Consider the following 11,245-nt stretch of genomic DNA (forward strand, 5'->3'; position numbering starts at 1 on the left):
CTATATATAGCGGGTTCCAAAAGTCTGAGACTACTTTTCCCAGTGGTCTCAGAGCTTTCACAGATTTACAAAATTCCCCACCGGTGCCGGATCTCAGTAGTTTGAAGCTCTGGAGATCATGAGTTACACTGTGAAAAGCCTTCTGGAAATCTATAATGCAACGAAAATTCTAGCACGACTGATTGTTCGAGAACACTTTGAGAAAAGGCTCAAATAAACCCTAAACTGGGATTTGAAGTGAGCACAGAGAAGTTTTCCTCCTTCAGCAGATGAATCTGAAAACAGTCTTTCAGTGTCTGACTCTTCACCGACATCATTCTGCACAATGAAGGCTGAACATTCAAGTGATCTGACAATAAGAAAAATATATTCTGAGCGAGGGGGACTTTTAAATGGTTATAGCCTATTAACAAACACTATGGGTCTAAATTGTTGTTATGAAAATCAACTTGTATAGATTGAAACTGGCTTGAATAGCTATTCAGGAATAGTAATAACAGCAAACACTGGGTCGACCTCATGTGTGTACAGTCCATATTTATGTATGTACAGTATGTACAGAGGGGTCCAAAAGTCTGAGACCACTTTCCAATTCAAATTCCATTCCTAGCGACACATATTTCTGCCCATCGAGGCCGTTGTAGTCCACACATACACAACCTCACGCAGAGGAGTAGTAGACAGATCAGAGGGCAGTTTGTAATTCCATTAGCAGAAAGGTCAGTTTCTCTCCATTAGCTCCGCACCATCTGTCTGGACACATATACTCTGGTGTTAACTTTAACTTTATAAACAATCCATTAAAACATGAGCGTAAGTACAAATAGACGGGTGTAGAATAGCAATGAAGCGGGAAATCAATTCAAAACATAATATTAGTGATAACATGGTTGGGACGGGGGGTGGAGGGGTAGGGGGTTGGCCCTTGGTGGATGGTTAGCATTTCTGCAAAGGCATGTGTGTGCATGTTTATCTGCCAAGTGAGTTAAATTCTGTCATAGATCAGAGAGGAGTACTGAATCTGTACATGTTCGCAGACATTCAGTGACGTAAAGAAAATGAAGCCACCCAGTCATCCCTCCCTTTCTCTCCGTCTCCAGCTAGGTGACATTTAGTGGACGCACCTCAACAGAATGCTAACAGAGCCCCACAGCCACCGGGAGGGATAGAGGAAAAGAGAGACAGCGGTGGAGTGGATTAGATTTTTTTTTTTTTTTTTTTTTTTTAGGAAGTAGGAGAGACGAACCCCAGGATGAGCTGAACCTTTGAGGGAGTGAAATAACAGATATGAAAGTGAGAGGCTTATTTCTAAGAGACATGGAGATGAAGATGGATATTCTGAGCAGAAAATGGATGTTGGAAGAAAGTGATTGAGTGAAGGAAATAGAGTGAGTGAGAGTGAGAGTGAGAGTGAGAGAGAGAGAGAGAGAGAGAGAGAGAGAGAGAGGGAGGGAGAGAGAGACAGAGAGAGTTTTAAAAAATATATATATATGAGAAAGATGATGGGTGGAAAGAGATTGAAACAAAGGAAAAGAGGGAAGGAAACAAAATTAAGTAAGGAAGAAAAAAATGGGGGGAAATATGGAAAAGGGAAAAAGGGTAAAAATGAAGGAGAGACAGAGAAAGAAAAACCAAGATACATTATATAGAGGTGGTAGTAAAAGAAAGAGGATAGGGGTACGTCAAGGACTGCAAAAAGGAATGGAAGGGGCGTCAAGTAGCGCAGTAGGTTGAGCAGGCGCCCCATGTGTAGAGGCTACAGTCCTCGCTGCAGTCGGCCCCGGTTCGAATCCTGCATCGGACGGCCCTTTACTGCATGTCATTCCCCCTCTCTCTGCCTCCCCATTTCCTGTCTCTCTCTACTGTACTATCAAATAAAGGCATAAAAAGCCCCCAAAAATATACTTTAGAAAGGAATGGAAAGGGGGGGAAGAAGAAGAAAGTAGGAATTCTGGAAAACACAATACTTTCTTTTATATAACATGTTAATGACTAAAAAAAAAACAGCAGACTCACAGCATTGGGTTCCAGAGTTGGGAGAAATTGAAAGCGTGTAGTGTCAGGCTGAAGATGTCCTCCTGGTTGAACCTTCTTTATAGCTTCATCTGTAGTTCTTCATCATGTATGTTCCTATATGGGTCAAATCCAAAACTGTGGTTGTAACTAGCAAAATTAGAAACACCATTGACAAAATATAGTAGAATCTAAATCTACTGCTCTTAAACACAGGAGAGACGTGTATTTTACTGCAGCATTTAATGGAATTTTTGTTTTTAGTTCCCTCCAGTTTGAAATTTACAGAATGTTTTGACATTTCGTTCACAATCTCTGTCTTCAGCAACTTTAATCGAATGAAACTTTACAATATCCAATGGTTAACTGACCAAAATTGAAAATAACAATAATAGTTCAGGACCATGGTGCCTTTCAATTACCCTCTGGCCCTACAATGGTCCTGGTGGAAAAGTGCTGGAATATGAGATAATCAAGAGCTAAGTGGAAAGATAGAAGCAATCTTTTGAAAACAAATTGGACAGACGATATGATCCATTTGGGAGGTGAGATTTTTTTTTTTTTCCTGAAATGCATAGACTGGTCGGCTGGTTGGCTGTCCAACACCCACACCCACCCACACACACACACACACACACACACACACACACACACATAATCTCATAACCACATCATCACCATGCACTCCCACACACTTGCCAACTAGTTACACATTATAAACAATGATAGATAGATAGATAGATAGATAGATAGATAGATAGATAGATAGATAGATAGATAGCCTCATGCAGTCCGTGTCTCAGTGAAACAAGCACAAACAAAGCAGTATCATAAAATAAAAAAACACAACATACATTATATATCGCATACATAATACATCGTTTCTTCACAGCAAGCAGAAAATGGGAGTTAGCGAGGAAGCTGCCAGAGGTGGCTGTTTGCTCTGATGTTTCGTGCTGGTAAAATACTTTTTTATAGTGACTAGCGTGAGTGACGTGCTTTTGTCTCTCTGTGCATATACAAACACATGTATACTGATATATTTGGGATATTCGGGGGAGTTTTGTGAGGAAGAGAGTGATGTCTGAATTTAGCTTGGTCATTTCGTGCTCATCGCCATTTTTTCCTTCTAAGTCTCACAATCTCTTTTCATCCTTATTCTGTCTTTATATCAACCTTTCTCTGTTAGTAGAACTTGCAATTATCATGTAGATGTTTTTCACTCATTATGGCAGAAAACGTAAAGATAAACAGAAATGAAGGTGGGTGTGGAAAAGGCTTTGTTAGATTGCCTGAAAAAGGGAAGATTACTGAACCCTACTTTAGCTGATGCTGTCTTTACTATCAACAGTCTTCACCATTTAGAGGCTTCAATGTGTAGTAACATTCTTGAGGGGGCGCGTGTCATATGCTTGCTTCTGCTATGCCATAACCTCTTAATGCAAATGCGGCATTTATAGTGAGAAAAGAGAGCAAAGGAACGCTGTTTGCCACCATGAGAGCGAAACAGAGGGAGTGATAAAGGAAGAGGTTGAAATAAATGACTGTAGTAAGAAAGAGAGGGATGGAGAAAGGGAAAAAGAGAGGGAGGGGAGTAAAGGGACAGTGAAAGAGGAGCTGGGGTGGGGTGGGGGGGTGGGGGATGGAAACACTATAAGGGATAAAGTGGAACTCTTTAAAGTACAAACTTATTAGAAGTGCCTGAGTGTGTGTGACGCTGCACAAGAGGTCCATACAGTGGCAAGAAAAAGTGTGTGAACCCTTTGGAGTCACCTTGGTCATAAAATGTGATCTGATCTTCATCTAGGTCACAAGTATAGACAAACACCATTGAACATTACACAAGCCCAATGTTGATGGATAAAGTAAGTGAACCCTTGGATTTAATAAGTGGTTCAACCTCGTTTGGCATCAAAAACCTCAAACCAACACTTGCAGTAGCTGCTGATCAGACCTGCACAATGCTCAGGAGGAATTCTGGATTCCTTGTAGAACTGTTTCAGCGCAGACGTATTCTTGGGCTGTCTGGTGTGAGCAGCTGTCTTCCCACTTATGTTGTGTCAAGCTGCTCTTTGGCAAACTTCAGCCATGTATTTGATGTTTTGTTTTGTGGAGAAGCGTTTTGAAGAGAAGCAGCTTCCTCCATAATTTTTCATGGACACCTTGCACTTATGTACATGAACATACAAGTTAACCAGCTTCTGCATTGTGCCTTTGGAGTCATCACAGTTGAACGCCCACCTCTATGAGGAGTAGCCACAGAACTAAATCATCTCCATTTATAGTGAGAGTTTGTCTGACTGTGGACTGATGAATCTTTAAACTCTTTGAGACGACTCTGTAACCCTTTCAGCTTTATGCAAATCAACAATTCTTGATCACCAGTCTTCTGAGATCGCTTCTGTGTTTAAGTGGGTCAAAGTAGCTGTAACCTACACCTCCAATCTGGTTTCATTGATTAGAGTTTGTTAATGCCATTAAACATTTTCCACTCTACATTGAGAATGTTTGAATGATGTTTCTAATATGGAAAAGAACAATACAACGATGTGCGTGTTATTAGTTAAAATATATCGTGATTGTTCATTATTGTAACTTAGATGAAGATCTTACCATGAAGACTTTGAAGACACATTTATACATACATGCAGCTAATTTCAAAGAGGTCACTACCTTCTTCATTTTGCCCGTGAATACATGTTTCAAGAGATTTTTGCAGATCTCTTTAAAAAAACGAAACAAAACAAAAAAACCTGAACTCTCTCATATATAAACGTGTTCAGACACTTTGAGGTGGCTCTCTACATTGTGATCAGGTGCACCATCTTTACTTTAATTGTGTCTAGAACAAGTCCACGTGTGGCAAATTGAATTGATTAGACATAGTTTGAAAGGGTACACACGAGTGTACACAAGGTCTCACAATTCACATTGCTTGTGAGCAATTGTGCACCTGTGGAAAGAGGATGTAAGGATGACTGAGTGTTCTTGCAGCAATTACTGTAGGAGTGTGTCTGCCTGTGCAGCCCTGTGAACATGTGTATGTGCTCCTGTCTTCTTGCATGAATTCATGTGGGAGTATATGTATGTGAGTGTGCATGCCTGCTGTGTGTGCACATGTGTGTTGCACACAGGAAGACAAGGTATGGATAATGGGGAGACAGGGGGCTCCGGATCTATTGGTCTATTGGTATTCTGGCTCTCTGCCTGGCGGACAGTGGGAGAGTCTGTGAAACTAGAGAAGGAGGAGAAGGAGGAAGAGGAGGAGGAGGAGGAAGAAAGAAAAGAGGAAGAGCTTTTGGTTGGGTCGTGGGGAGAAGAAGAGCAGCAGAGGGACAGATTGTATATTGAGAACAAAAGGCATCGAGAGAGGTGAGGGCATGAGCAGACACAATAAAAGAAGCTTTCTCAGCGGGGGACCCCGAAGGAGAAGCATCTTGAGAAAGAGAGAGAGAAGAGAGAAGACGGGGGGGGGGGGGGGGGGGGGGGGGGGCAGGAAGAAAGTGGCAGCAACATTTGATCCTAAACCACCTCACTCATTAACCTAACCCCCAGTCACTCACCGCACAGCTGCAGCAGCTGCTTGCTTCTCAAGCATGGGAGCAACTAGTTTTGTTACCATATAAAAAGGCTAATGATGCAGATAAAGAACACTGGGCATGGGAGAGGAAGGAGGGGTGTTTGTTAGACATCATTTCTCACAAAAACACACACATGGATACACCACTGCAGGATGGATGTCGCTGTTTCCTGGGAACAGTAGGTGGAGCTTTGTCCTCCGAATTTCCCTCCGTTCTTATTTTGCAGTGTTTTTATATCGACTAGAAACTACATGTTCTTCACATGTGGTTTAAATTCCAAGAACAACTGATCTCGCTTCAGTTAAAGCACACACAAACCAGAACACACCGTCTTTTCTCCTTGTCAAACCCCCAGGCATATTTATCTAGCATTTACAGGTCTATGACTGAGTTGTTACAGTCAGGCGGAGGGAAGGGCAGTTGCAGCATAATCCTGAGCTCTGATGTCATCTCCCTGAGCTGTGATGTCATCCCTTTTGGTCACCCATATTTCCCCTACATATATATTAGCACACACACGCACACATATTCAGGGACACACTGCAGACACACAAGTCTGTGCTCATTCAAGCATATTCACACATTAAGCTCAGTCTCATACACTTCTTCATCCAAATGAAAGAGGCAAAGAACTGCCGTAGGGAGCTAAAGGTGACACATAATTAGCATGATGTCTTTACTTATGCTTACAGAGCAACAGGACGGAGATAAAAGGGAGAAAGGGGAGGAGGAGGAAGAGAGCGAGGAGTGAAGAGAAGGGGGGGAGTGCAAGGCCACCTGTAAAGAATCTCTAAAGGATCAGGCAGAGAGATACAGTGGGTAGATGAATTCATATTCAGAGAGGATTACCTGGTATCCGTCACATCCCCAGTTGCAAATCACCCAACGCAGATCCATACCTGACAGCAGTGCAGAAAGAAATATTGCTTTTATACTTATAATTCCTCTGTAAAATATATCTGGAGCAGACTGTCAGGATTTTTTATCTTCCCTAACTCCATCTTAACATCCTGAACCGAGAGACAGACAGATAGAGGAAGTCAGACAGACAAAGACCAATAGGCAGATATCACCGAGAGGTCTACCTTCTGTATTTAACACTGCGAGTCATTGCATCACTACAGGTCATCTCTCATGCCAGAACTTCTGAAACCAGCATGATCACAACTGATGCTCTATATATCTGTTTTTTTTTTGTTGGTTTTTTTAATTTGTTTTGTTTCTTGTATTTTAATATCTCTTGTGTTCCTGTTTAAAATCAGCACCCTAACAAAATTCAGATAATATGTGTTGCTATATAGTGTATTTATCCACTGGCACACAGGTGCATGTTTTTCATTTGCACCAGAAGTAATTACTGTGAAATTTTTTCCCATAGAAAATAAAGAAAAGTCATTAGTAAGTTTCTCTTTTTTCAGCGTTTATATTCTCAGCCCTTATACATGCCGCACAAAATAAACATAATTTAAAAATAATAATCACCCTCTAAGTTTAGAGAAAGTGATTTTTTTTTTTTTGTAACACCAGCAAAACAAAATGGTCTCAAGTATGCAGACCATATTCATTTTTCTTTTTGAAGTTTCAACACTAGTTAGAGACATTCATATTGTTTTAGTAAGTGCTACATTGGCATGTGTAATCTACATAAAATCTTTTTTTTTCTTCATTACACTAATCCCCAAAACACTAACTCTAAAAGTCAGATGAATTGCATCCCAATTCTGACCCAGGCACACTTTGACCGTGAGACACACACTCCCACACAGTCGTAGATATACAGATGTACAGGCCTAATGTATGCAGGAACACACACAACACTGTGTAACTTGCTTATGCCTTGTCCGTATAATGCCTAAAAACACCCTCATCCGCCCACCCACAACCTATTGTATAACTGCTTGAAAGAACATTTTTTACACATTTACACACACACAAAAATACGCACGTGTGTTTCTCATTTCTAGCTAGAAAAGCCTGAAGTAAGCTACCTTTAAAGAGAAACTCCACACTGAATCTGTTACAAGGGTAAATCACTGTTGTATTGAAGTGTAGGCATTGAAAGTTAAAGTACAGTGTGTTGCAAATTTAATGCGCTTTAGACCTTGGTTACTCTTTAATTCAAAATCAATACTTCTAACAAAAATATAGCATAGATGAAACTGACTTCAAATACCAATTCATCTACTCCGTTCAAATTTCTACTTGCTCATCCCAGTATTAGTACCAAGTAAGGGTTAAGGAGTAGACGCCCAGTTATAGGTTCCTATTCATAATGTAACAGTTTAAAATTTATGCATTATTGTATTTCTAAATTTGCATGTATCCAAAGCGACTTAAAAGTGAAGGACATCACTAAAGCTTCAGCGCAGTAGGAGACCTTGGCATAAGTACTAAGCACTACATAAATTCAATAAGTGCAAGGAGATCAAGTAAAGACGTGCACCGAAAGTGAACAGTAAGTGCTAGTTAGGCATGTAAGGCAATGGAGGTAATGGAGTTGCATCAAATAAACTGGTTCTTATGTACTTCTCACTTGTTACTAAATAGTTACACCCACCAGCCAATGACAGTAGGGTTATTGACCACATAATGTCGGTAAGATCAGATACTTCCAGTCCTTTTGAATGGCATGAATACAGCTTCCTCTGCAACGCACAGCATTGTAAGGCAGGCCCGTAGAGCATTCACAACCACGACTTTCTGTTGGCTCCACATGCACATTAATGGAATAAAATAATTCAATCACAATGGCTCTTCAGGACTTAACAGATGTTACTGGACTGCACGGATTTACGAATAGCCCATGCAATTCAATAATGAAACCCTAAATGAATTTACTATATGTGCTTCTTCAAAAACGATCAACGATCACTCAAAATCTGGGTTCTGCATCTGCCTCTCATTGTGGAAATGATCAGGCGCTCATAGCTTTCTTAAGATGAGCCACACAGAAAACACATCACCATCAAAAGCTGGCGAACAGAAGCCAGCCCAGAGGTGCAGGGAGGCTCCATAGCTCTCTATTGTGTGTGTGGATGATGGTGATGACTACTCCCACTGCATCTGTTGTTCATGGTGCTGATTAGGAGCCCCCACCCGACCCCCCACCCCCCCCCTTTCTTGTGGGATACTTCTAACATTTGTGTGGTTGATCACTCCAAAGCAACCTGCAAATTATTTAAATCCAAAATGATCCAAGACAAAGGCCCCGGGCCTTGTAATACAACAGCACCGCATCACATAATGCATCCATTAAGGAAACATCTGGCTCATGGATGCTTGCCTGCTCTTCCGTGTGTAATCCTACCTCACAAGGCGCTGTGAGCCAATTTCGGAGGGCTCTTCCATAAACTAAACAAGCTGCTGTTTGTGTGTGTGTGTGTGTGTGTGTGTGTGTGTGTGTAATTTCTTAGTAGCAACAAAAACATTTCCATTGGCCGAGAAAATACAAACACAAAACACTCTGACATAATCCTAGTGGCATCTACTGACACAGATCATTTTGGTTTTATTTGCTCCTGCTTCGCGATATCTGGCTCGGAGGTCCCTGCCTGAAGTTTGCTTGTGTTGCTCATAGCACTGAAAACTTAGTCTGCAGTTAACAGTTTTCGCTGGAACTATTGAAGAAATAATTCCTATAAAAACTGGTCTGTGGATTATCCAGGGCCTCGGTTTTCAAAGTTTAACACTGTGGGTTCCCGGTAATGCATTTGAGAATGTAATAATGTTGCCATGGAACCAGTAAGTCTTGTTTGTTACAACTTCTTCTACATTTTGGCAAATTTGCAGCATTAAAGGAATGCTGGATCACCTGTTAGTTAATTCCTTTTTGTAATGAAGAAAAAAAAAATCATGATGATTCAGGTTTTGAGTTTTGAGGAGCTTGTAAACAAAGTCTTTGTGTTCAGATTTGACTGAGTTATGACTCCGACAAGGAGCAGGACTTTTGATGGAAATAGTGGCAATCGAGCTGTTTTTAAAACACTGGGGAGACTTGCGTCACGGTTTGAAAACCTCAGATCCAGTGTAATGGGTACACTTTTGAAAATGTAACAATATCTCATTCACCTCCATTGTATTGAGGTAGCCGAGCAGATATTTCAAGACAAATAATGCACATAAAAAACTGCGGTGAGAAAAAAAACTGAATGTGTTTGTTAAATTTGGGTGAACCAACCCTTTAAAATGGATTCTTGATATAGTATTTGCCTTTTAAAATCTGCAATTGGCAGCTGAAATGACTTCAGATGAGCTGAAAATGTTTCCAGACCCTGAGAGCACACCGAACCACTGATAATGCATTGAAGGGCATCAAAAATGCATTGGTCTCAGTAGGAAAGACCAGCCAGATCTCAATGCCACTAAAGTACAACCTCACAGTCTCGCTCTCGCTCTCTCTCTGCTCAACCCTGGTAATAGGTTACCTTTGAAGAGCAAGAAATGTGAGCTGTATCACAAATCACACGGATCCCATAGTCTGTGTGTTATTTAGTTATTTATGCCTCATGAAGAAATGGCTCTCCATTCCCTCCAAGCAGCACTTATTAGTGTCACATATGGAAGATTTCTCCCCTCGGGTTGTCATGCCAATGTGGAAGTGCAGTATGAGTTTTTAAATATGTTTGACTGGAAGGGAAACAGAACTGTGTAGAGTGTGTAAAGGAATGTGTGTGTGTGTGTGTGCGTGTGTGTGTGTGTGTGTGTGTGCGCGTGTGAGAATTTGATCATTTGTGTGTGTTCATGTGAAGTGTATTGGTCCATGCATATGTATGTCCCAAGCACCACTGCTTATTACATTATTATCCGACTCATGTCGCCGTGATTTACTCATGCAGTAAGAAAAGGTAGATGGAGGGAGCATGTCCTCGTGTCCAGAAGCATACAATATGTGAGGGTTCATTCAGTGCATTTACCTTTATGGGTTTGGTCCCTGGTGCGTGTCTGCGCGCGTACGTGTTGAAAAGTCACATTGTCCACGAGACGCTTCTGCCAGTTCCAGGGAATCTGTGCAAAAGTGAGACAGAAAAATGGAGGGTTAGCAGGAGAGGATGCCCAGACATGAAAGCCTGCCGTAATGGAGATAATAGGCTGTGGATCGATGAGTGGAGGCCAGTAAATTAATGGGCTCTCCTTGACACAAAGTCCATTTGTTAGTTTTGAAGCGTTGTGACAGTTAATTACAGAGGGTTGGCTTCAGTGGACCACTCCACTTAGGCCGCCTCAGAGAAGAAAAACATTTCCTGGTGTGTTGGGAGACAGAGAGGACAGCCTTAGATGCCGTGGTTTAAGTGTGTTGGCGTGCGTGTGTGTGGGACTTTGGAGGAGCGTGTAGGAAGCAGGCTTTTATGCCTTTGCGTTCAATCTATAGGTGTATTCAGGCAACTTAAATTTCCCTATTTCTGAAGCACTAATTTGCTTTGTCAGACAGCGTTTGGAGGAAATTGCTGCCTTCATTATGTTCTCTGGCAACATTTTTCCCCATCCGGGGAGAGTGAAATCCTCAGGTTAGGGCGGATGAATGAGCATCAAAAGCACAGGACTTTCACACCGGAGAATGTCAATTGCATCCTGTGTCCCACATGCTATTAGGTTTAGACTGAGTTGAACTGTCCCCAGTCCCCATCTCCTGTTTCAAATAAGCATCGACTTTG

At 41.5% G+C, this 11,245-nt stretch overlaps 1 long non-coding RNA gene across 1 annotated transcript in view; it reads right to left on the reverse strand.

Moving 5' to 3' along the window:
- LOC147818464 (uncharacterized) overlaps positions 1-10,592 on the reverse strand; it is a 47,564-nt gene extending 36,972 nt beyond the window's left edge. The window contains exons 1-3 of the long non-coding RNA XR_015437947.1: positions 10,508-10,592; positions 6,444-6,493; positions 2,017-2,130 (exon numbers count right to left, since the gene is read on the reverse strand). This is a non-coding gene — a long non-coding RNA (uncharacterized LOC147818464). The remainder of the gene's footprint in view (positions 1-2,016; positions 2,131-6,443; positions 6,494-10,507) is intronic.
- Positions 10,593-11,245: the final 653 nt, after the last annotated feature.

Source organism: Seriola lalandi, unplaced genomic scaffold (genome assembly GCF_002814215.2).
Source record: "Seriola lalandi dorsalis isolate HSWRI2012SDOR001 ecotype SW California unplaced genomic scaffold, Sedor1 jcf7180002054579, whole genome shotgun sequence".
NCBI lineage: Eukaryota > Metazoa > Chordata > Actinopteri > Carangiformes > Carangidae > Seriola > Seriola lalandi.